Source organism: Ursus maritimus, unplaced genomic scaffold (assembly GCF_017311325.1).
Source record: "Ursus maritimus isolate PB19 unplaced genomic scaffold, ASM1731132v1 scaffold_34, whole genome shotgun sequence".
Lineage (NCBI taxonomy): Eukaryota > Metazoa > Chordata > Mammalia > Carnivora > Ursidae > Ursus > Ursus maritimus.
In genome coordinates, this window is record NW_024426008.1 from 20,167,478 (window position 1) to 20,189,433 (window position 21,956).

Consider the following 21,956-nt stretch of genomic DNA (forward strand, 5'->3'; position numbering starts at 1 on the left):
ATGGCCCTTCTCTTCACTACATCTGTGTCTTTGGGGTAAATACCCAGTAGTGCAATTGCTGGATCATAGGGTACCACAATTTTTAACTTTTTAAGGGACCTCCACACTGTTTTCCAAAGTGGCTGTACCGACTTGCATTCCCACCAACCGTGTAAGAGGGATCCCCTTTCTCCACATCCTCTCCAACATTTGTTGTTTCCTGACTTGTCAGTTTTTGCCATTCTAACTGGCGTAAGGTGGTATCTCAGTGTGGTTTTGATTTGAATTTCCCTGATGGCTAATGATTTTGAACTTTTTTTCATGTGTCTGTTAGCCATTTGTATGTCTTCATTGGAAAAGTGTCTGTTCATATCTTCTGTCCATTTTTTGATTTGATTATTTGTTTCCTATGTTTTGAGTTTGAGAAGTTCTTTGTAGATCTTGGATACTAATCTTTTATCTGTAGTGTCATTTGCAAATATCTTCTCCCATTCCGTGGGCTGCCTCTTAGTTTTTTTGACTGTTTCTTTGGCTGTGCAGAAGCTTTTTATCTTGATGAAGTCCCACAAGTTCATTTTTTCTTTCGTTTCTCTTGCCTTCGGAGATGTGTCATGAGAAAAGTTGCTGTGGCGGATGTCAAAGAGGTTGCAGCCTATGTTCTCCTCTAGGATTTTGATGGATTCCTGTCTCACATCGAGGTCTTTCATCCATTTGGAGTTTATCTTTGTGTATGGTGTGAGAGAGTGGTCAAGTTTCATTCTTTTTCATGTAGCTGACCAGTTTTCCCAGCACCATTTATTGAAGAGACTCTCTTTTTTCCACTGGATGTTTTTTTCCTGCTTTGTCAAAGATTAGTTGCCCAAAGAGCTGAGCGTCCATTTCTGGGTTCTCTATTCTGTTCCATTGGTCTATGTGTCTGTTTTTGTGCCAGTACCATGCTGTCTTTGTGATCACAGCTTTGTAGTGTAGCTTGAAATCCGGCAACGTGATACCCCCAGCTTTGTTTTTCCTTTTCAACAATTCCTTGGCGATTTGGGGCCTTTTCTGGCTCCACACAAATTTAAGGGCTGTTTGTTCCAGTTCTTTGAAAAATGTCATTGGTATTTTGATCGGGGTTTCATTGAAAGTGTAGATTGCTCTGGGTAGCATAGACATTTTAACTGTGGTTTTATATTAGGTCTTTCAAATAGTTCAGAGTAACGTAAATGCATAGTTAGGCAGTCACCCATTTATTGACAATTAAAACTGCTTTTTCTCCTCCTCATCAGCACTACTGGAGCCCTTCATGAGGAATTTGTTGTGAGTCTCACTGGTTGATAGCACCAAAGCCAGATCCTCAAACTCTTACCCCCAACCCAGTGAGTGCCTTTAGTTCACTACTGTCTTATTCTGGACCCCTACAGGAGTCGAAGGACTCAAGAAGCCTAGGAGTTTTTTAAATTGTAGGGACCAATCCTTGTGCCTAGATATTTCAGCAACTGGTTTTCATGCGTTGTTTCATTTAATTTTTGTCAAAATTCTGGGATAGAGATTATACCTGTCGTTTACAAATTGAGGAACCCGAGATGCAAAAGGTCTAAATGACTTTCTCAGGATTATGCTGTGAATGTCAGAATTAAGACTTGAAGGCAGCTCTGTGTGACCCAGGAGTCTGTGTTCTTTCCTGTCTGCTTACTCTCTCCTGACCTTGAAGCCAGTGAAAGACTTGGGGTTCACAGTTTGTTTTTATCCCATTTTAGCCATATTCTGCCCTATGTTAATTTTGTATGTTGGCATGGTAACATAACCAACAGTCATACCTCTAGTTTGCGTGAAATTACCTTTTTTTTTTTTAAAGATTTTATTTATTTCTTAGAGAGAGAGAGACAGCAAGAGAGGAAAACACAAGCAGGGGAGTGGGAGAGGGAGGAGCAGGCTTCCCACTGAGCAGGGAGCCTGATGTGGGGCTTGATCCCAGGACCCTGGGATCATGACCTGAGCCGAAGGCAGACACTTAATGACTGAGCCATCCAGGCGCCCCTGAAATTACCTTTTGAGGTTAAAAAATTTTTTTCTAACATCATAAGTTGGGGTGCTCTGCTTATATATGGATGAGTACATATACAAATGCATTTGATTATGCATACGAAGTATGCATTATATAAAAGTATAGTATAATGTATAATTATACAATATGTATTACAAAATTAAAAACAAAATTAAATATACATGTCACATGTATTTATATAATTATCTATTTAAAGAAAGACTTGGTGTAGAAATTACTAATTTATTTGTGCTACTCTACAACAAATTAGGCACTGTTTCATTTCTTTCTCATAAAAATGCATGCCATTCTTCTGATCTGTTCAAGAATTACTGATTGCTTGCTTGCTTTTAAAATCTTTTTATTTTGAAATAATGTTCAGATTTACAGAAGAGTTAAAAGATCGTACAGAGAGTTCAAATGCCCCTTTATTCAGTTTCTTTAAAAGTTGGCATCTTGCACTTGAGATTAACCTTGGTCCAGTGCCATTCTCCAAACTACCCGCTGTATTCTGCTTCATCGATTTTCCACTAGTAATTCAGGATCTAATTCAGGATACCACATTGCATTTGGTCAGCATGCCTTCTTAGTCTTCTCCAACCTGGAACCATTTCTTAGTCTTTTCTTGTCTTTCCTGACCTTGAGACTTTTGAAGAGTATTTGCCAAGTATCTGTAGAATGCATTTTAGTTGGGTTTTTGTCTTGTTTTTTTCATGAAGAGACTGAGGTTATCGGTTTTCTGGAAGAATAGCACGGAGGTGAATACCTTGCTTTCCTTCTCCTTGCATCATATCGAGGGGACTCAGTATTAGCATGATTTACACTGGTCACAGTGACCTTGATCACTTGATTGAGGTGCTGCCTGCCACGTTTCTTCCCTCTAAAAATGCATCTTTTCCCTTTCCATACTCTGCTGTTAGAAGTGAGGCACCAAGTCTAGCCCCCACTCAAGGAAAAATGAATTATGTTTTGTCTCTGAGAGGGAGGGCTGTGACTGGCTGACTTTTTTACACGGCAGAGGGAAAGAGTGTTTGCACTCCTGTAGTGCTCCACAGGCCTACAGTGGGAACAGGTGTCTGGCCAGTAGACACTCCTGGGCACTCGAACCTCGAGTTGTACACATCTTTGATTTCTTCATTATAGGAAATACATCCAACAGAGAAATACCTGCTCTTGTTTACTGCATGATTGAGAGCCATTTGGTAAGCATTCTAGCCATGCTCTCTTCACCCCCAAAACAAAGGGCTCACTTTTGTCTTTTAAATCCTGAAGTCGGTGATATTTGATATGAAGTATTGTTTTTTCAAGAGTATAGGACTTCTTTCCTCTGAAAGGAAGGAGATAAGTCTTTTTTAATCTTTATATTTTCTCTGGTACTTGGAAAATAATAATAATAATTATAAATCATAAAACATATAATATATAAATATGTATCATATTGTATTTAATGTACTTACATATTTTATATTTACATAATGTATAAAAATGTGTGAACATAAAGTTGTGAAATTGAAAAATATTATAAAATAATAATAGTTCCCATTGATTAAATACCTCTCATGTGTTGAACACTCTGGCTGGTATCTGACAATCCTTATTTCTAATCCTTATAAAAATATTTATGAGGGAAGTATTCTGAATCTCATTTTATAATAAAAAGAAACAGATGTCTAGGAGGAGAAATTACTTTCTTCAAGATGGCATGGCAAGTAGCTGGGGTTTGAACTTAGGGCTCTTTGATTGTTAACTGTGAACCTGGTAAATGTTTAGAGATTGGCTGATTAAAATTGGCTAGGGTAGGGGGAAAAAACAATATTTGAAGATTGGACTAGAAATAAGTGTTTCAAAAATTACACACAATCACACATGATTGAAGAAGACAGGTGTTAGGTTGTGTTTGTGTGAAGAGTGGCTGCCACTTCAAGTCATTCAGAAGCATCATCCTGACATCCAAGTTGACATCCGAAAGCAGCAGTCACGTCCTGCCTTCTGTGAGGGGAGCCCCAGCTTCCGCTCCCTGGTGCAGTCATAGGCGAGCTGTATTATATGATCTCCTACCTTTTATGTGCCCCATATAGGGTGATTAACCCTGTCTCGTGAGGAAACAGGAAATAAGAGTGTTCTTAAAATGGCCACAGATAGTTTGGAAGGGGAGAAGCAACAAGTCGCTCAGGATGAAAGCTCCCGTTCAGTAATCAAGGGCTAATACTGGAGATGAAGTATGAGTCATGCCGGTAAAAACTAGCGTGTGTGTGTGTGTGTGTGTGAGAGTGAGAGAGCGAGAGAGCGAGAGAGCGAGAGACTGGGAGGGGAGTGGAGGGGAGCTGGGGGGGGAGAAAAATGCATGAATGTGCATCTCAGTCCACAAACTGCCATAGCTTCAGTGTAGCTGTGTCGCATCTCTGTATTTCCTAGAAGTCAGCTTCATTTTGATTTTGTGCCCCTTCTCTGCTGTACTGTGGGCTACTTAACTTTGCTGTTTGGGATTCTCCCTTCATGACGTCATGTTGAGAGACCTGGGGATCTTGGTAGTGAGCCGGGAGGCTCTCAGCTTTGGCCCAGTGTACCGTCCACAGTGTCCCCTTGGGTTGGTCTGCTGCTGCTGTACCCTGTGTGGCACAAAGATACCATCACAAGGTCAGTTTCTTTCAACTCATCGGAGCAATGCCATCCAAAAATAAGGGCTAGAACCCCTGCCAGTCTCGTTTTACAGAAGTGGCAACCGTGCCTCTTGAGGGGGAGGGGAATAGGAGGACAGATGTAGCTCAGGGTTTTGTGGTCTGGCCTGACTGTCACCTGTTGCAGTTTCAGTGGGATAGAAATTCTAGTGTATGAAAGCTCCAGGCCTAGCAGGATGCTAGCTCCATCAGGGAAATCCGAGTTACCCCTCTGAAACTGACTTGAGGATTCCTAAATCTTCTTTTCCTTCCTCATCCCTTGGTTACTTGGTTTAATATTTCAACCACCATCCATTGCGAGACATCAAGAAAATCCTGCTGTCCCAGGCCAGCACCGTGTCCCCGGCAAGCTGCTTAGAGTGTCGCTGGCAGGAAGGCTGAATGGGACACGCACGATGACAGCCACCTTTCAGAGCAGGGCTGGCCCCTGTGGTTTCTGCCCAGCCGTACGAACTCGACTGCCAGTCCGCTGAACACAGGCCTTTCAGTTTAGCCATGGTGAAGAGTGCGTAACTGAGCCTAGAGGACAAACACACGAAAGTATGCATGTCTGTTCCCTTCTAGACAGCCCACACCCACCCGCCGCCTTTCCTCTGTGCCCTGTCTTAATTCTGTAATTTCAAAGTGAAAACAGAACGTCTACTCTGCTTTCTTTCTCCCAGTAATCCTCGGTCAAGGATTCCTGTCTGTCACCCTTCCTTCCCCAACGTAAACAGCACCAGTGTTTTCCTTCTAAGCGTTGACTTGTGAGACAAGCCAGCTCTCACTTCGACTTTGAGGCTGGTCTAGAAAGTGTTTTCAGACTTCAGGTTCCGCTTGGCAAGCCCGTGCCCGGTGGGTCGAAAGGGTACGCAGGGCTGGCCCCTATTTCTCAGCTCTGAGCTCATTGATTTGATACAGCTTCTTTTGTTACTGCTGAAATGGGGGCGGGGAAGACTTGGATTAATAAAAGCATGAAATAAAATACATGTGTAAAACGCAGTGAGTAGCAAGGAGGCGTGTGGGGTTGAGTTGCGCAGGGCCCACGAAGCTTGTGGTGAAAAAATTGAGGTTTCTGTGGTCTATACCATGGTTTATTTAGGGAAATCATGACAGTGGCCCCTCAAGAAATTCACTGAGGACTGGAGACTCGTAGATTTCCAAAAGAAAAGCCATGCGTGAGAAATTAATTTCCAGGTGTGCATGGCCACTTACTTTAGACCTCCCCTCCCCGCGGCTAATGTTGCCACAGGCGCCAATTGTTAGAATGCAATGAATGTATCGTTCGTGTCACTCACGGTAGGCAATGCGTATTCCGTGGGGCCTGGAGCAAAACACTCGTTGGGCACATGCAAAGGCCCTCTCCAAGGATTCTGTCTTTATTGCAAGTGACGTCTAAACTCTTTGGCACATGCTAAAGAACTTGACAGTGCTCCTTGGAGTTAATATATTACATGAAAAATAATCATGAACTAAAAATCTCGATATAGCTGTTACTGTTTTCTCTAAAAGTTATGAGAAAATGAAATAACAGCTTCCATGCTTCGTAAAAACAAATGCTGCATTCTAGTTGCTGTGGTTCGTGCTTATCATTGTCATTATAAAAATAGTTACGTCGTATCTGAGCTCCATCAGAAATTGTTTACAGAGACACAGGCCATCTTCCTGACTTGGGTGTTAACACGTGTATGACTTTATACAAGTCCCTTAACCCGTCTTATCTGCTAAATGAGCAGGTTGGTTTAGATAATTTTTATTTCCATTTAAGTTGTAGAAATTCTGCAACTCTAGGTCATAAAGACTTAATGAACACTGATCTGAAGCAAAATGTGCGAGGTAAATTATTTGTGCTGTGTCGGACTAGGCCCCCATGCAATTTTGAGTGCTCAGAGGGCAGTGTTAAGACTTAAGCTGTGACAGGGGAGGGCAAAGGATTAGGCTTTTTTAGTCCTATAAAAGTCAGCTGGAGAATGCTCACTTTAATTATGTGCAATTTAGTGATCTTAAGTGGCATCTTTAGACAAGCAGAAGGTGAACTGGAACTCCTTCAGCGTGTGCTGGAGCCCACAGTTGTGTGACAGACCTTGCCCAAAGCTGGCTTATCACAGGTTCTTAACAGCTTCAGCCACTGCCTTCGTATTTCTGACAGAAAAGGCTTATTCAGTTATTTTTTTTGCCAGTGGTCAGAAGGCATGGCAGTTACTTGAGATTCACAGTAGATTGCACTCCTTACCTGTTTACAGGTAAGGTTTTTCTTTTTGTTTACAAATGGTTTTTCTTTTTGAGGTCTTTTGATGTCCGTGATTTCTTTTATGCGATGTCTTATACTTTTATTTGCTTATTACTATAAAAGTCATGTAAAGTTATAGGGCATAGAAGAGGAATGTCAAGCTCCCATAATGGTTTAGTCTCCAACAACTTTCAAGGTTGCATATTTGTTTCCAGTCATTGTCTCAATGAAAAATGTGTCTCCACACAGTTATAATCCTTCTCTCCGGATATAAATCTTTTTAGTCAGTGTCAGCATCAGTAATTTTTCACTTACTTGGATGTTCTTTAAGCTGAAGAGTGTCTGCATATGTGCCCTAAGCAAATGAATGGATGCAAGCTCACTTCAGAAGCTGAAAGTCAGATGGGAACGGAAGCGTGTATTATCTGATCATTGTTAGAAGAGGAAGAAAGGAGAACTTGCTGCATGTAGAAACAAGGAATTTTGTTACCTTGCTCTGCAGCATCATTTTCCCTCCACCTGAATCCGTAGTTTTGGCTTTCTTCCTTCATTAAGTAGATTATCTAAATCTCTTTCACTTTGAGTCTGTTCATGAAGCCGGCACCTGTGTCCGTGTTTATGAAACGGATGGACTTCTGTTAGGCCATTCGGTGATTTGTCCTTGCCATGGTTGGGATTCAGAGTTCCCAGGATTCTAGAATCCCAGACATTAGAGAGGATCACAAGCACAGTCTCTTACCCTCAGTAGGATCCTCAGTGCAGGGTTTTGCACCTGAGTCATTCACCAGCTTCCAGCCTTCCAGGGTAGGATGCTCATTACCTATATGTTGGTCTGTTCTAGGAGTCCAACCTCGTATACCTATGGGTATATGAGCTATGGGAGTTGGACAGGTAACCGAAGAATAAAGAAATAAGAAAATCAAATGCAGAAATAGATTCAAACTGTTTTTATTGTTCCTGAATTATGGTGTAAGGATGTAACATAAGTAAATACATAAATATTTCAAATTCAAAAGTGAAAAAAATACAAATTGAAAAATAGAAACAATGATTCTTTTAACACAGCATCCTTTGTATGCATATTAAACCCATATGCCTTCACTTATTTTTCTTGAAACGTGGCTTTTTCAATCTGTCTTTTATTTTCCTTCGTTGGATATAGATGCAGGTTCAGAGAAATAATTCTCTAATATAAGGAAAAAAACTGGGTGAGCATAATGCTAAATGGCAACTTAGCAGCAAACCCTAATGGCAGGAAGGCGATAGGCCTGCGGTGGGGTCTGTGGTGACCTGGAGAGCCCATGCTCCTTCCAAAGTGGGCAGCCACTACTCAACTCCACACAGTTGCTGACACTTGTTGACATGTAGGAATGTGGGCCCTGTGTTACTAATCTTCCACTTTCTCAAGAAAAGCTAGGAATTGGGATTTTTAATAAAATCCTCTAACTTTTCAATGCTTTCTATTTTAAAACACAGTTTGGGCCAAATAAAACATGTCTGGAGAGGGCTGATTGACATCTGTCAGCTGCTATTTTTCTTTCTCTGGCCCATTTCAGGGGTCAGCAAACTGTGACCTGCAGGCCAAATCCAGTCCCCAGCCTGATTTTGTCAGTAAAGTTTTATTGGGACACAGCAAGGCTTGTTTGTTTATGTGTTGTCTGTGGCTGCTTTGTGCTACAGTAACAGAGATTATAGGCCTATGAAAACTAAAATGCATACTATCTGCCCTTTACAGAAAAACTATGTCGACCCCTAGTTTCTCTGGATCTGGTAAAACTCTTAACTTTTAGAAAGCCCTTCTTTATTTTGAATTAAAATCTTTCTTTGGTTTTGTGTCTGTTCTCGATGACCCTTGGGCATTCGTAGAGGACATTTAAACCCTCTGGGATTATTTAGCCATAAGACCATCCAGCATTGGGTTGAACATCTTTCAGGGCCAAAAGCTTTCACCCAAATTAGACCTGACTTCTGGGACAAGTGGTGTATTTTGGAATAAACTAAGACACCACATGTCTATCCAGAAGGCAGATGGAGCTTGTTCGCAGGTTGTAGAACCATAGAAAGTGCCCCAGAGGTGGTTAATAGGAGCACTAGATGAGTCGTCCCAGTCTGTGTGAATCCACCCTTTGAGAGGTTGGTTGATGGCACATCTCTGTCCCTAAGTTCTTTGTTGCTCTTAGGATAATATGTAAACTTTGTTCCATGACCACAAGGTTCTGGCTGTCCAAGCTGGCCTCCCCAGTGCGACTGGTACTTTCCCCTGCACTCACATTGCTTTGGTCACCTGGCTCTTCCTTGACTTGCTCAGACATTTGAAGCACTTTCCTATCTTAGGTTTTTAGGACTTGTTTTATTTTTTCTGCCTGACACACTTATCCCCAGGTCTTTAGAAGGTGGATCATTTTTATCTTGTTGATTTTAATGTTACCCGTTTAAAGACTTCTTTCCTAACTACCTTCTCTTAGATGGCACTTCTCCTGCTAGAAAGTACCTCACAGCACACCTTTCCATTTATCAGATGCTTTGGACTTTGTTGTGATCACCTCGTTATCGGTCTGTATTCTGGTAGACTGCCGGTCTCCTCTGTTAGAATGTAAGTCGTACTGAGACCAGGACCTTTCTGGTCTTGATTGTTGCTTTTTCCTAGCACCTCAAAAAATGCAGGTGCTCAAAAATATTTGAGAAATGAGAGAATCGCATATCAGTAGTAGTTTCATAAGTAAAATCATTATATAAATTACACTCCTCATTATTCTGCTTGATAAGTGAACTTGGAAAACCCATCTTAAAAAACAAATACTTCTCACTAGGAGAGAATCCTTCAAATTAAATTACTCCTGCTTAGTAATAACTTGTTATCTGTGCATTTGTTGAGGACATTTTTTAGTTGTTTTTATTAGTAGAAACCAGTAACCATATAATAACATGTTGATTATTAACTGAATTAATAATGTGACTAATTTTCCACATGATGCTTTGCCATACACAAAGCCTATATCCAGAAAGCTCCTGCTCTGCCATTCTCCCATGAGAAGAAGATCAGAAGGAACACTAGTGATTTTTCACTTTATTTTACAGGTGAGGAAGTGAAAGCCCAAGAGATTTCTCGAGGTCATGCGGCCTGTTAATTGTAGTCTGGAGGACAGGTGAAGGTGGTCCATTCTCAGCCTCTGCACATTGAACTGTGTTTTCCTGTTGTTGGTGATTAGCTTATTTTATAGGTTCTGGTAGTGGTGGGAACACTTCACATATTAATAATAGTACTTACTTTCTTTGTAAAGGAGCTATCATGCATGTTCTACTAGTCTACAAGAATCCCATGAGAAAATCTGAGTAATTACTATTGCCCTCTTACCTTAATTTAAAAAATGAATAAGAAGGAATACAAAAATACTAGTTCAAAAGGATACATGCAGCCCAGTGTTTATAGTAGCATTATCAGCAATAGCCAAATTATGGAAACAGCCCAAATGTCCATCTATTGATGAATGGATAAAGAAGATGTGCCAAATATAATAAATGGAATATTACTCAGCCATAAAAAGAATGCAGTCTTGCCATTTGCAGTAACCTGGATGGAGCTAGAGAGAATTATGCTCAATGAAATAAGTCATATTTCATTCATATGTGGAATTTAAGAAACAAAAACAAAATAAATGAGGGAGTGGGGAGAGAGGGGGGAAAAACCAATAAACAGACTCTTAACTATAGAGAACAAACTGATGGTTACCATAGGGGTAATTGGGGGGAGGGATGGGGAAAATAGGTGATGGGGATTAAGGAGGGCACTTCTGATGAGCCCCGGTGTTGTATGGAAGTGTTGAATCACTATATTCTATACTTGAAACTAATATTACACTGTAAGTTAACTAACTGGAATTTAAATAAAAACTTAAAAATATGATTAAGAGGAATTTTGGATAGTATTAACACTGACCAAATTCTCACAGGTAGAATGTGGTAGAAATGGAATGTGAATCTAGATCCTTACCAGTGTTCTTTTCTACCTTTGGTGTGGTATCTGTCTGTCATTCTTTTAATCGGGGGGCTGAAATTTAATGCTGAGGTTGGTGATTAATAAAAACACAGGTGCTTCATATATGCTGAGGACCCTTCCGATGATTTACTAAAATATTAGGTGTTTACAGATTTATAAGAATAGCAAAAACTTCAGACAGTGCTTCAATATATGTAGTCATGGTTCTACATACATTTTTTAACTCCGTCTTTGCAGAAAGCCTATGAGGTTGATGCTTATCCTATCCCTATTTTAAATTTGGGAAAACTGAGGCACAGAGAGATGAGCTATCTTTTTTGCAAAGTAACATAGCTGGTGGGTGAATAGTAAAGCTTGATTTGAAGCCAGGCAGCCTGGCCCCAGAGTTTGTCCTCTTAACAATTATGTTAGGTTACCTCCTTTCTGGCCTAAAAAAAAAAAAAAAAAAAAAAAAAAACATAAAACTAAAGGAGTGGGCCTATTGTGAGGCCTGAGCTGAATCCTTGGAGAACTTTTCACATTAGGAAACCAAATTCTAAGCTGCTGGGCCTCCTGTCTCCTCTCCTTCATGGCTGTGTTGGCCTGTGGAGAGGAAACCTCTGCTACCTTCTACCTTCTGGAGGAAGTGTTGAGGAAGGTTCTTTGCTCCTCATGCAATCTGCTGATTGGCTGTTGTCCGTGGAGGAGGGACATGTTCAGCTGTTGAGATGGTGGAAGCCTGTTCTCCTTTGGGCCATGCTATTCACATGTGACCAGCTGTGTTGACCATGGTACCACAGTTTGAGGCCCAAGACCTCGTTCACAATAGTCAACATGTCCTTTGCTAGAGTGTCCCCACTCCTTACCCACTTCATGACCTGTTGGTTGTTATTGGTGGCAGTGGGGGGATTTAAGTGTTGGGGATGTTGCCAAATATCTTTGTTTCTCATCAGAGTGAACAGTGGGGCTGACGAAGATGCAGGGGTTGAAGGCAGTGGAGCTGAAGGCAGGGAAGCTACTTTGGAGGTCTTGGTGTTCACAGATGAGGGAAGGAGACAATAGGTTCCTGAAAAAGGCAGTTTTGCATATGGCCAGGGAAGATGATGTAGAGTAGATTTCATTCACTGAAAGTAAACTTGTTGAATCATTCTATGTGCCAGGCCTTGGGTATTCAGCTATGAAAAAAATAGATAATCATCCTTGTTCATGTAGGACTTACATGCCAGTGAGAAAAGTCAGACGACAAACAAGTGAATAGATAAATAGGATAATTTCAGAAAGGGAGAAGTGTTCTGAAGGAAAACTACATGGACAGGGCAGCCAGTGATGGGTAAGAAAGGGTGGTCAGGGGGCCCTTCCTGAAGAGGTAACATTTGAGTGATGAGGGGCCAGGCTTGTGAGGGTCTCAGCGGAGGGTTCTTGCAGAGGTAGCTGGACCATGACCTGCTTCCCCCTTTTCCACCCATTTCAGACACACGGTCAATTTCCCAAATGCCTCTTCCATCCAGGAGGGTGTGACTGCTCTTGTCTTTCCTGGTTTGCCTGATTCCACCAGCGAAGAAAGCTCTAGTGTTAGCAGATGTCAGTAAAGACTATCAGGTGCCTTGTGGAAATGATAGCCCCTCTCTCCCGCAAATCTCTTAGCTCAACTGAAGAAAGAAATGAGGTTAGTTTGGCACGATGTGTTTCTAGGGAGCCCACTACTTCCTTTGCTAAGAGCTCAGAAACCATCTGTTTAATAATCTGTTCTTGAATTTATGCAAGGGTTGATGTCATGTGCCTCGGGATCAAGTCTCTGAAATTCACCAGTCTCCCTCTCTTGAAAATCTGGACAACATTTGTAAATTTGCAGTCTTCTGGAGCCATGCCTGCTTTCTGTAATTCCTCTAGGATTGCTGACACTGGTTCGATGACCACATCTGCATGTTCCTTTAATACCCTGGGATCTGACGTGCAGCTCAGGAAACCTCAACTCATTCATCGTAGCCACTTCCTCTGTCTCTCCTCATCTCACTTTGGCAATAACCCTCTCCTTTTCATCTATTTGTTATATGTGGTTTTCTTATTAGGAAAGTAATACATGTTGTAGAAAATTATAGAATATATAAAAACGGGAAAAGTCACTTGTACCTAGTGATGATTACTTTTAACATCTTGGGATATGTCTTCCAGCCTTCCCTCACCCATTGGCCCTATACACATATATGGGAAGGCCCTCCACACACACATCAACACACATGTCTGTGTAAACATATGTGTTCATAAGTTTATATTGTAAAATTTGATAAGGAATGCAAAATCTACTTTTAGGATGATTTTTTTTCTTAAAATATATATTGTCGGTATGACTCTTTCCTGTCTGAAAATTGCTTTTTTTATGACAGAAATGGTGGAAGCAAACTAGGACTGAGGAGTTTCTTTTCTCTTGGACATACAGCAATGTATCTCTTTTCTCAAGTGGAAGTAATGAGCCAATTCTGCCCTTTTTCACTTTCGATGCCGAAGGTAACTAAGGCAGTCCCCTGGATGGCCTCTTGTAACAGTGATACCTTTTCTGGAGATTCTGAGTGGAAAAGGAAGAGCACATTTTCCTGTCTCTCTTGGGACTTTGAAAACTCCTTGCAGTAGGACGGTGTCTCTGTCTTGCATTTGGGCTTGTGTAACACTGTCATCAGTACATGTGTTCAAATAACTTTCTCCAAGTAATAAGTTACGGTGCCAGTTTAGGAGGGCTTTCTTTTACGGGTCTCCTGGGAATATATGAGAGAAGAGACCAGCATTCCTTCTAAAAACTTGTATTAAGATTTGCAATTTATAGAAAATGGTGTGTAATACACATCCAATAATAAAAACAGTGATGTCTTTCAAGTGCTGGAGATTTGCAGTCCGCTTCAGTCTACCAAACTCATCAGCCCATCGGCAACTCTAATTCTGCTCCTGGGCTGATTGGGGTGGGGGGATAGCACGTCTGTGCTGGCTTTCAGGTTAGGCTTCCAGCTTCCTAGGTCTTCTTGCGAGCTCTGACCTCTGCACCCTCCCAGTTCAGCATTGCATGGATCCCAACTGAGCACTGTGCTATATTCCTGTTCTGAAGACGCTTTTCCCAAAGTATACCAAAAATGGAAAACAGTGAGAGAAAACCCTCCATGTTTCATTTATACTCAGTTGTCTTCTTGTTGGGAGCCCATGGGCCCCTGATTTACTTTGTAGGCCCCCGGTCAATATTAAGGAGTGGAAAACTGAATTCATTCTGTGGGGCAAGGGCAGTCTCTCCGTGCATTTCCCTGAAGAATTATTTTAGGTCTTCTGAAGGCTGTTCTGAAAGGCAGGCCCTCTGAAAACCTCTGTAGTATGTTCCTGCGTTTCTCCTCATTAGAGTTGGTTACGTATCCTTTTCTCCTGTGTCTGTAAACAAATGTAGCAATATGAGTTATCCAGAGTGGTCCTTTTGTAGATCACAGCTAGGGTGTTAGCTCCAGCAGAGCAAGGCTCATGTCTGCAGTTGACTCAGGTTCTTTCTGCAGGGTCTGGCCGAATGCCTGACAGAAGGTAGCTGTTCAGTAAATATTTGTTTATTGATTTAACCAGTATGACTTGATATCTACAGCATGCCAGACAAAATTTTTGCTTTTATGGTGCTTAGCTTCTCACTGCCATTGTCTTTGGAAGATAGACAATAAAAAATGGTTATAATACCTAAGTGAATTATATATATAGTATGTTAGAACATGGGAAGTGGTATTGAAAGATGAAAGCAAGGTATCTGGGTTGACAGTTCTGGGAGTTGCGATTACAAATAGAGCGGTCATGGGAGGCCTCATTTGAATAGGTGACATTTGAGCAAAGACTGGAAGGAAGTGGTGGGGAGGGGGATTGGCTCTGCAGTATCTGGGGGCTGTCTGCAGGCAGAGAGCAGCTCGGGCAAAGGCCCTGGGGAGAGTGGGAGCTTATTGGCAAATTCAAGGAATAGCAAGGCCAGTGGACATGCATAAATGAGAGAGAAAATACTGGTAAATATAGTCATCGTGGTAATGATTGCAAGGTGGAATTGCCATCAACCAGGAGGGGGAAGACTGCATGTGGAGGAAGGTTGTGGAGGGTAGATCCCAAATTCATCTGGGATGTGTTAAGTTTAAGTTGACTGTTAGACATCCGAGAAGAGATGTGGAGTAGACAGTTGAATATATAAGTCTGCGGTTTATCGGAATGGCCTGACCTAAACATTTGGGAGTTTTCAGTAGATAAATGGTTTAAAGCCAAGAGACATGATTTCAAGTGACTGTGTATAGAGAAAGAATGGAAGGATCAACGATGGGGTCCTGGCACACTCCAGTAATAGGAAATCTGCAAGAAGAGGAGAAACTAGCCAAAGAAACTGAGAAGGAGTGACAAGTGGGGCTGAAGGAAAATCAGGAGAACGCAGTGCCCAGAAGCCATGGGCAGGAAAGGCTGAGGAAGGTGCTAGTGCAGTCGTTCGGATAGGTTTTCTTTCTTTCTTTCCTTCTTTGCTTGCTTTCTCTTTCTCTTTTTCTCTTTCTCTTTCTCTTCCTTTCGGCAGTGTTTTTTCTCACTTTACCTACTTCCTGATAATGGTTCTCGTGACCCTCGATTTCTGATTATTTTTCTTTCTTCTATCCTTTATTGTTGTCATGGACCATGTAATTGCTTTAACCACTAAGTACCCTGAGCAGTAACTCCTGGACCCCTGGATTCCATTGGTGCTAACGTTCTTGGGTTCACAGGGAAATGTAACAATAATGTGAGCATCAAAACCAGTCTGACTGAGGCATCTTACACAGGGTGTAGAGACAGCCGTGGACATTAAGTGAAACTTAATATCATCTTTATCCAGGGCTGCTTGTGTGACACTAACTCATGTATCATCAGATCAGTCACTGGTTCTCAGGAACTGAGGACTGTATATCAGAACAAAGCCATCAATAAATGGAGGATTTTTATGTTGAAGTATAATATAAATTAAAATGATAGGGAGCAGCACTTTCCATATAATGCACTATAATTAATATCATTGGATTTAATATACAATTGCTGGAGCAGTATTTGAAAAGACACATTTGTGCAACTTATTGTATAGGCCATGATGGTAGGTATGGGGGTAATTCTCAGAAATGTAAGACATGATCACCCTGTGCAATTGGTAAGACTGGGCTGCTATCACAGGAAAGTCCCAAATGCGGTGGCAGAAAGAAAACAGACGCTTATTTCTTTCTCACAAATAATTCTTAGGTGAGTGGTCCAGGTTGGCAAGAAAGCTGTGCTCATAGAGTTATTCAGGGATCAAGGTTCTTGGCATCATTGTGTTCAGCCATCATTGAGAACGTTGTCCCCATTCACATGGTTGAAGCTTGAATGCAGGCATGTCACGATCCAGCTCATGGCACAGGAAGGGAAATTGTTGATAAACACATACCCCATAGTTTAATCAGATCTAGAAGTTGCAGAGTCACCTGAACTCACTAGCCATTGGCAAAGCATAGTCAAATAGTTTCATGTGATCCCAGCAGAGGAAGCCGGGAAATCTAGCCTCTCCACAAACCCAACTTCTTCTACTTTCTAACTGTGGGGGAAGCAAAGACTAGGTTTTGGTAGATAGCTCTCCATCTCCAGTGCCTTTTATTGTGGAATCATAAACACTAACATTTAAAAATGTTTTAGGAATTGTCTAGGGATCTATAGGCTTTATCTTATTCAATCCTTATAATGACCCCATAATTAGTCACTGCTGGCTCAATTTCACAGATAGAAGATTAAGTGCCTTGCCTGTGTTCTCACATGCAGTAAGTGTAGAGCTGGACTTTGTCCCCAGGCAGTCCGCTTTAAAAGATCTTGATCTTTTGACACTTTTTATATGGCCTCTGGTGGCTTGAGACTGTCATGATAACAACAGAAAAAACAATATGGGATAGACTGGTGATGGGTAGTAAGGAGGGCACGTATAGCATGGTGCACTGGGTGTTATACGCAACTAAAGAATCATCGAACTTTACATCAGAAACCAGGGATGTACTGTATGGTGACTAACATAATAAAAAAACATTAAAAAAAAAAGAAAAAACAATTGCTTAATAATTTTCTGATGGCATTTTCAAATCTGTTGTCTTATTTGAAATTCACAATCACAGCTTCAGTCTGTCCTTTTATAAATGATGAAATGGATCAAGAAAAGTTAAGTGATTGGGGCGCCTGGGTGACACAGCGGTTAAGCGTCTGCCTTCGGCTCAGGGCGTGATCCCGGCGTTACGGGATCGAGCCCCACGTCAGGCTCCTCTGCTATGAGCCTGCTTCTTCCTCTACCACTCCCCCTGCTTGTGTTCCCTCTCTCGCTGGCTGTCTCTATCTCTGTCGAATAAATAAATAAAATCTTAAAAAAAAAAAAAAGAAAAGTTAAGTGATTGATTAAGTGCCCATAAGTTTATTATTAGTGATTGGAAGCAGAACTCAGAACTTCAGATGTGCATTTGAATTTCTTCCCCCCAGTAAACTATATTAACTCAATAAATACTTGTGAAATGAACACTGAAAGAATGAAGTAGTATTAACTCTTGCTAAGCTGAGTCAGATTTTCCAGTTGAGGAGATGGGATGTTCAGCTTAATAGAACGTGATCATTCCAAAAGAGTTTAGAATATTGTGGTCCTCAATTACAGAACTGGTTATAGAAATTGGGGTGGCAACTTCTATAGATCAACTGTTTGTGAATAGGAGACAATTTCTCAGATTATGATTTGTTATTTTCAAATAAAAATGTATTCACATCATAGATCTTATTGCAACTACATTTGAGTGGTTCTTAATGCCAGAGACATATTTATGGCCACTTGGGGGCTGACTCTTGAGGGAAGATTACTCCATGTTGCGGCAAATATCATCATTCATTCTCTCACTTGAGGTGATGAGTCATAAATCGGGTAGAGATTTAAAATGAAGCCAAAGTATATGTGTGAGACCTCACACAACTCATACATTGGTGTCCAGAGAGACAAGAGGATACAAACAAAAATACTTAACAGGACCTGCTATAGTTGAACTTAGTGGGTCTAGCACATAGAGTGAAACCAGTGACCCTCTCCCCTATCCCTTTTCCTCAAAATTATACAGGACTTTACTTAGTTTGGGGATAGAAAGAGGAAATGATTGTATGAATGTTTTGTGTGTATGTTCGATATGGAAATTTAGAATGGGAAAATGAGCTACAACACATTACGTGTTACTGCTGTCAGAGAGGACACATTTTCTGGACCACTTTTGGGTCTAAACTTTGCCAGATATAGAGTGTTGGGGCATAGTTGTGTAAGTGTGTTGGGAAATTCCTTGGATGACACTCTGTGGCACAACACAGTTCTACACCTGTTGGAGGGCCAAGAGGATGAGCGTGCTCAGGCCGTACTTGGAGGCCCATGCAAATAAATACAGGGATGTGATAAGCTTTTCATGTGCTGCTTACAGTGGGGCCTGGGTGGGGAGAAGAAAACAAATTCCATAATGGGGCTCGGACTGCTAGAAAAATCCTACTAACGTGTGAAGAGCTTCTTGAATTCAAACAATTATCCAGGCTTTTACAGGCATTGTAAAGACCTGTAGTGAAGTTGGCTGAAGCTGTGGGTGATGCAGAGGATGGATGTGCTCAGTTCCAGTACATCACCTGGGAACTTTCTTGGAGGGCCTGGATGGAAAAAAGCAAGCCCTCTGCTGGGCCTGAAATTAGTACTGTGAGAGGACATTGTATACTGTGTCATTGTTGAAGGTGTTTTGCACAAGGATCACCTAGCTCCTCCCATCTGGGCCTTAAAACAGAACAACACATAATGCAGTAAGATAATGTGAAATGCCATCGCACCTCAGCAGAAGCCAGAAAACAACATACGGGTTTTATTCTTGTACCCCGATTATAGATTTGAAGGTCTGTTTAGTGGATTGAACTGGAAGGATTTTTTGCTGTCTCTTTGTGCCATTGGGTCACCGCCATTAATTTTATACAGACAGTCCCCTCTTTCCAGTACCAAGTATACCTGGGGAGCAAGTTTGGTTGGAGACAATGGGGACAGAGTCTGGGCAGGCTAATTATTGGGGAGTCTGGAGCCTTTACATTTTTTTAACCCACCTTTAGAGAGAAAACTGGCCTAGTCTGGAGAAGGGTGGGGAGGAGATTCTGACTGATTGACCAGCAGCCAGTGGTCCCTTGATGGTCCAGAGCCATTCAGCTCTGGGCAAACCTCCACACCCCACCCAGCAAAATGGCAACTCTGCAGAAGACAACCTACCCTCCTTAGAAAGTGGTATAGTGACCACTTTGTCTCTCTAGCATGTCTCTTGCAGATGCTTACTCTCTCCCGTCCTTTCAACAGGTTACAAAAGGCTCTAAGCACATATGGTATTTTTCGTGATAGGTACTCTTAATGTTTTTATCTAGTGTGTTATTTGTCCAGTGATAGTTTAGTGTTCTTAAGTAACAAGGCAGTTTCCTTGCGGACCTGGTTCTTAGAAGGACTTTGCCTACAAATTCTATCTTGTATGTAATATTTAAAATTTTCAGTTTTCAGAGGTACTTTGCACTTCCTCATTTGACTCGCAGTTACATGAGGCTTGTTTCCAGTTCACACATGTGGAGAATGGGGCTCAGAGCTGGGACTCCCAGGTGTGCTGGGAAGATGAAGAGGAGCTGGGGGGAGGAAGTCTGTTGTGATCCTCTCAACCACTAGGGGGTCATCAGGTGCGTCTGGCAAAATGCTGTGTTTTATCCGTAAACACTGAAAAAAATACTCAGAAACCAGAGAAGTGGACAAATGAGGGTTGAAGGCAGAAAGAGGCAAGATGAGGGTATATTTTGGGGCTCCTTGAATGTTGGAAGGAGAAAAAAAATGGTGAAAGGCCAGAGTTTTTCAGGGTATTTTTCTCATCAGGACACGTACTTGAATGGCATGCCGCAGAGACAGTAGGAGGAGCCTGTGCTTTATGCTTCCATCTTTGTGTGGCTATAGAGCACGGGGGGAACATTGAGGGGAGGACACAGGGACCCCCCTGCAAAATTAAGAAATGAAGACTATGGACAGCCATGACTTAATAAGAACTTGTTGGAAAGACAAACCACCGCGAGGATGTGGTTGAGTGGATTTCTGGTCACACAGAGCCTCCTGGTGAGGGGTGAGAGGTCCTGGTTCTCAGCTTCAGTATGTTATTCCTGGCTGAGTGGCTGAGCCTTGTTACATTATTTGCAGTCGGGGCACAGTTCCCTGAAGCACAGCTCTCACTGCTGAGAGAGAAAGGAAGATGAGGTTTCCTGAACGCCCGCTCTGGATGGCCTCTGCAGGAGGAGTGGGCCACAGCATTCAGAGTTCTCAGGTCATTTCACTGTGTGTTCCTTGAAAATATCTCTTAGGTAAGGAGGTGAGCTCTCTGAGGGAAAGGACAGTGTTGAGTTCTGACATCCAAATAAATCACCCAGAGGTATTGTGTTATAATAGCCACACACCTGGATTTTCTAAGATAGTCCTAATTTCAAGTCTCTGTCCTGTTATCTTTATTCAGTATCAAGTGTTCCAAAAATGCCATCATGTGGTTGATCGTCTTAAAATAAGTAATATTGATAGAGCACCCACCCACTATAAGCTGGAATCTCTGAGCTTAGAGTCTAGAGGGCTAGGCATGTCTGGAGACAAAGAATTACAAAAGAATCTGATGGGTCTAGGATTGTGGGGCATACACAGTCTCTGGGAGAGCCAGGGAGGGTGACCTGATACAGGCTGGAGGGTGGGAAGTCTTTCCAGAGGAAGTAGCTTAGATACTACTGTAGGCATCTAAGAGAGCCCTCCAGGACCAGTGAGTGATGGCCAGATGGAAAGAGGTAAGATAGGTCCTTATATAGAGCAGTGAGGTGTGGGAAAAATCCGAGATCCTAGATCAGAGTGTGCTTGGGATATCAAGGTTTTGTTGGATTTTAGAAAAAGTCCTTATGTTTGGAAGGAGGTTTGCAACAATGGGGGTACTAAAGATAAATTTGGGCAGGTGGGGCATGAGGGTAAGAATGTTTATGCCGAGATCAGCACTCAGTTTCATGTTTTACCAAATCTTTGTGACCAACTGTGGAAGATGGAATAAGGCACGTTAAGAGTAGAGGTCCAGATACTATCAGGAGGCTGGTGCTGGAGTACGGGTGAGAAGGAAGGGAGCCGGACCTCAAGTTTCATGTTTGGGATTGAAAGGAAAGAAGATTGACATGAGAGAGCTCTACAGGACTTAGTGTTCCCTTCCTTGTCTCTTTCCTATTCTTTTGCTGTTTTTTCTTCCTCCACTTCTGAATCCTGCTGAGATAACGAACACAGGAAGAAGAACAGGCTGGGAAGAGGAAGTCATTAGTTTTGGATATACTAAATGTGAGGAGTATCTGTGATACCCAGGTGGAGTTGTCCCATCCATAGGGATTTGGGACCCAGGAGAGAGTCAGCCTGCACGATATATATTTATCTAGGGGTCATTGGCCTTCAGGTAGTAGTTGATATGGTGAGAATGGATGAATGAACTTTCCAGGGAGCAATGATGGAAGGAGAAGAGAACAGAGCCAGTGACAGGTACCATGAGAGCACTGTAGTCAAGGATTTTCTGGGTGAAGGGGATGGTGCAGACAAGAAAGCCAGAGGGACTCAGGAGGTCACAGGTAGACCAAGAGATGAGAGAATTTCAAAAAGGAAAATGCTTAGGAATGTCCATGTGTTTCACAGAGGCCAAGGATGAAGGGATTTAAGTAGCAGCCATTTGATTATCTCTCAGGAGCTCCTGGGAGATCAAGTGCCAGTTTCCCTCTGGAGTCTAGAAATGGTGTAAAACTGTATTAAATGTTGTGTGTCAGTTTTCTGATACATAGGCTCCCCAGCGCAAAATTCTAGATTGTTGTCTGTCTCTCCTACATGCCAAATGTGTCCTTATCTCTGGTCTTTGCTGCCAGTTACTCTCCTGCCCAGGATGTCCTTTACTCCTTCTCCTTGATGATCTTACTTCTGCCCCTTTCTCAAGGCTTGACCCAATTCCTGTCTTGAAAGTCTCTCCTGATCACTCTGTTTCCCCTCTCCCTTCT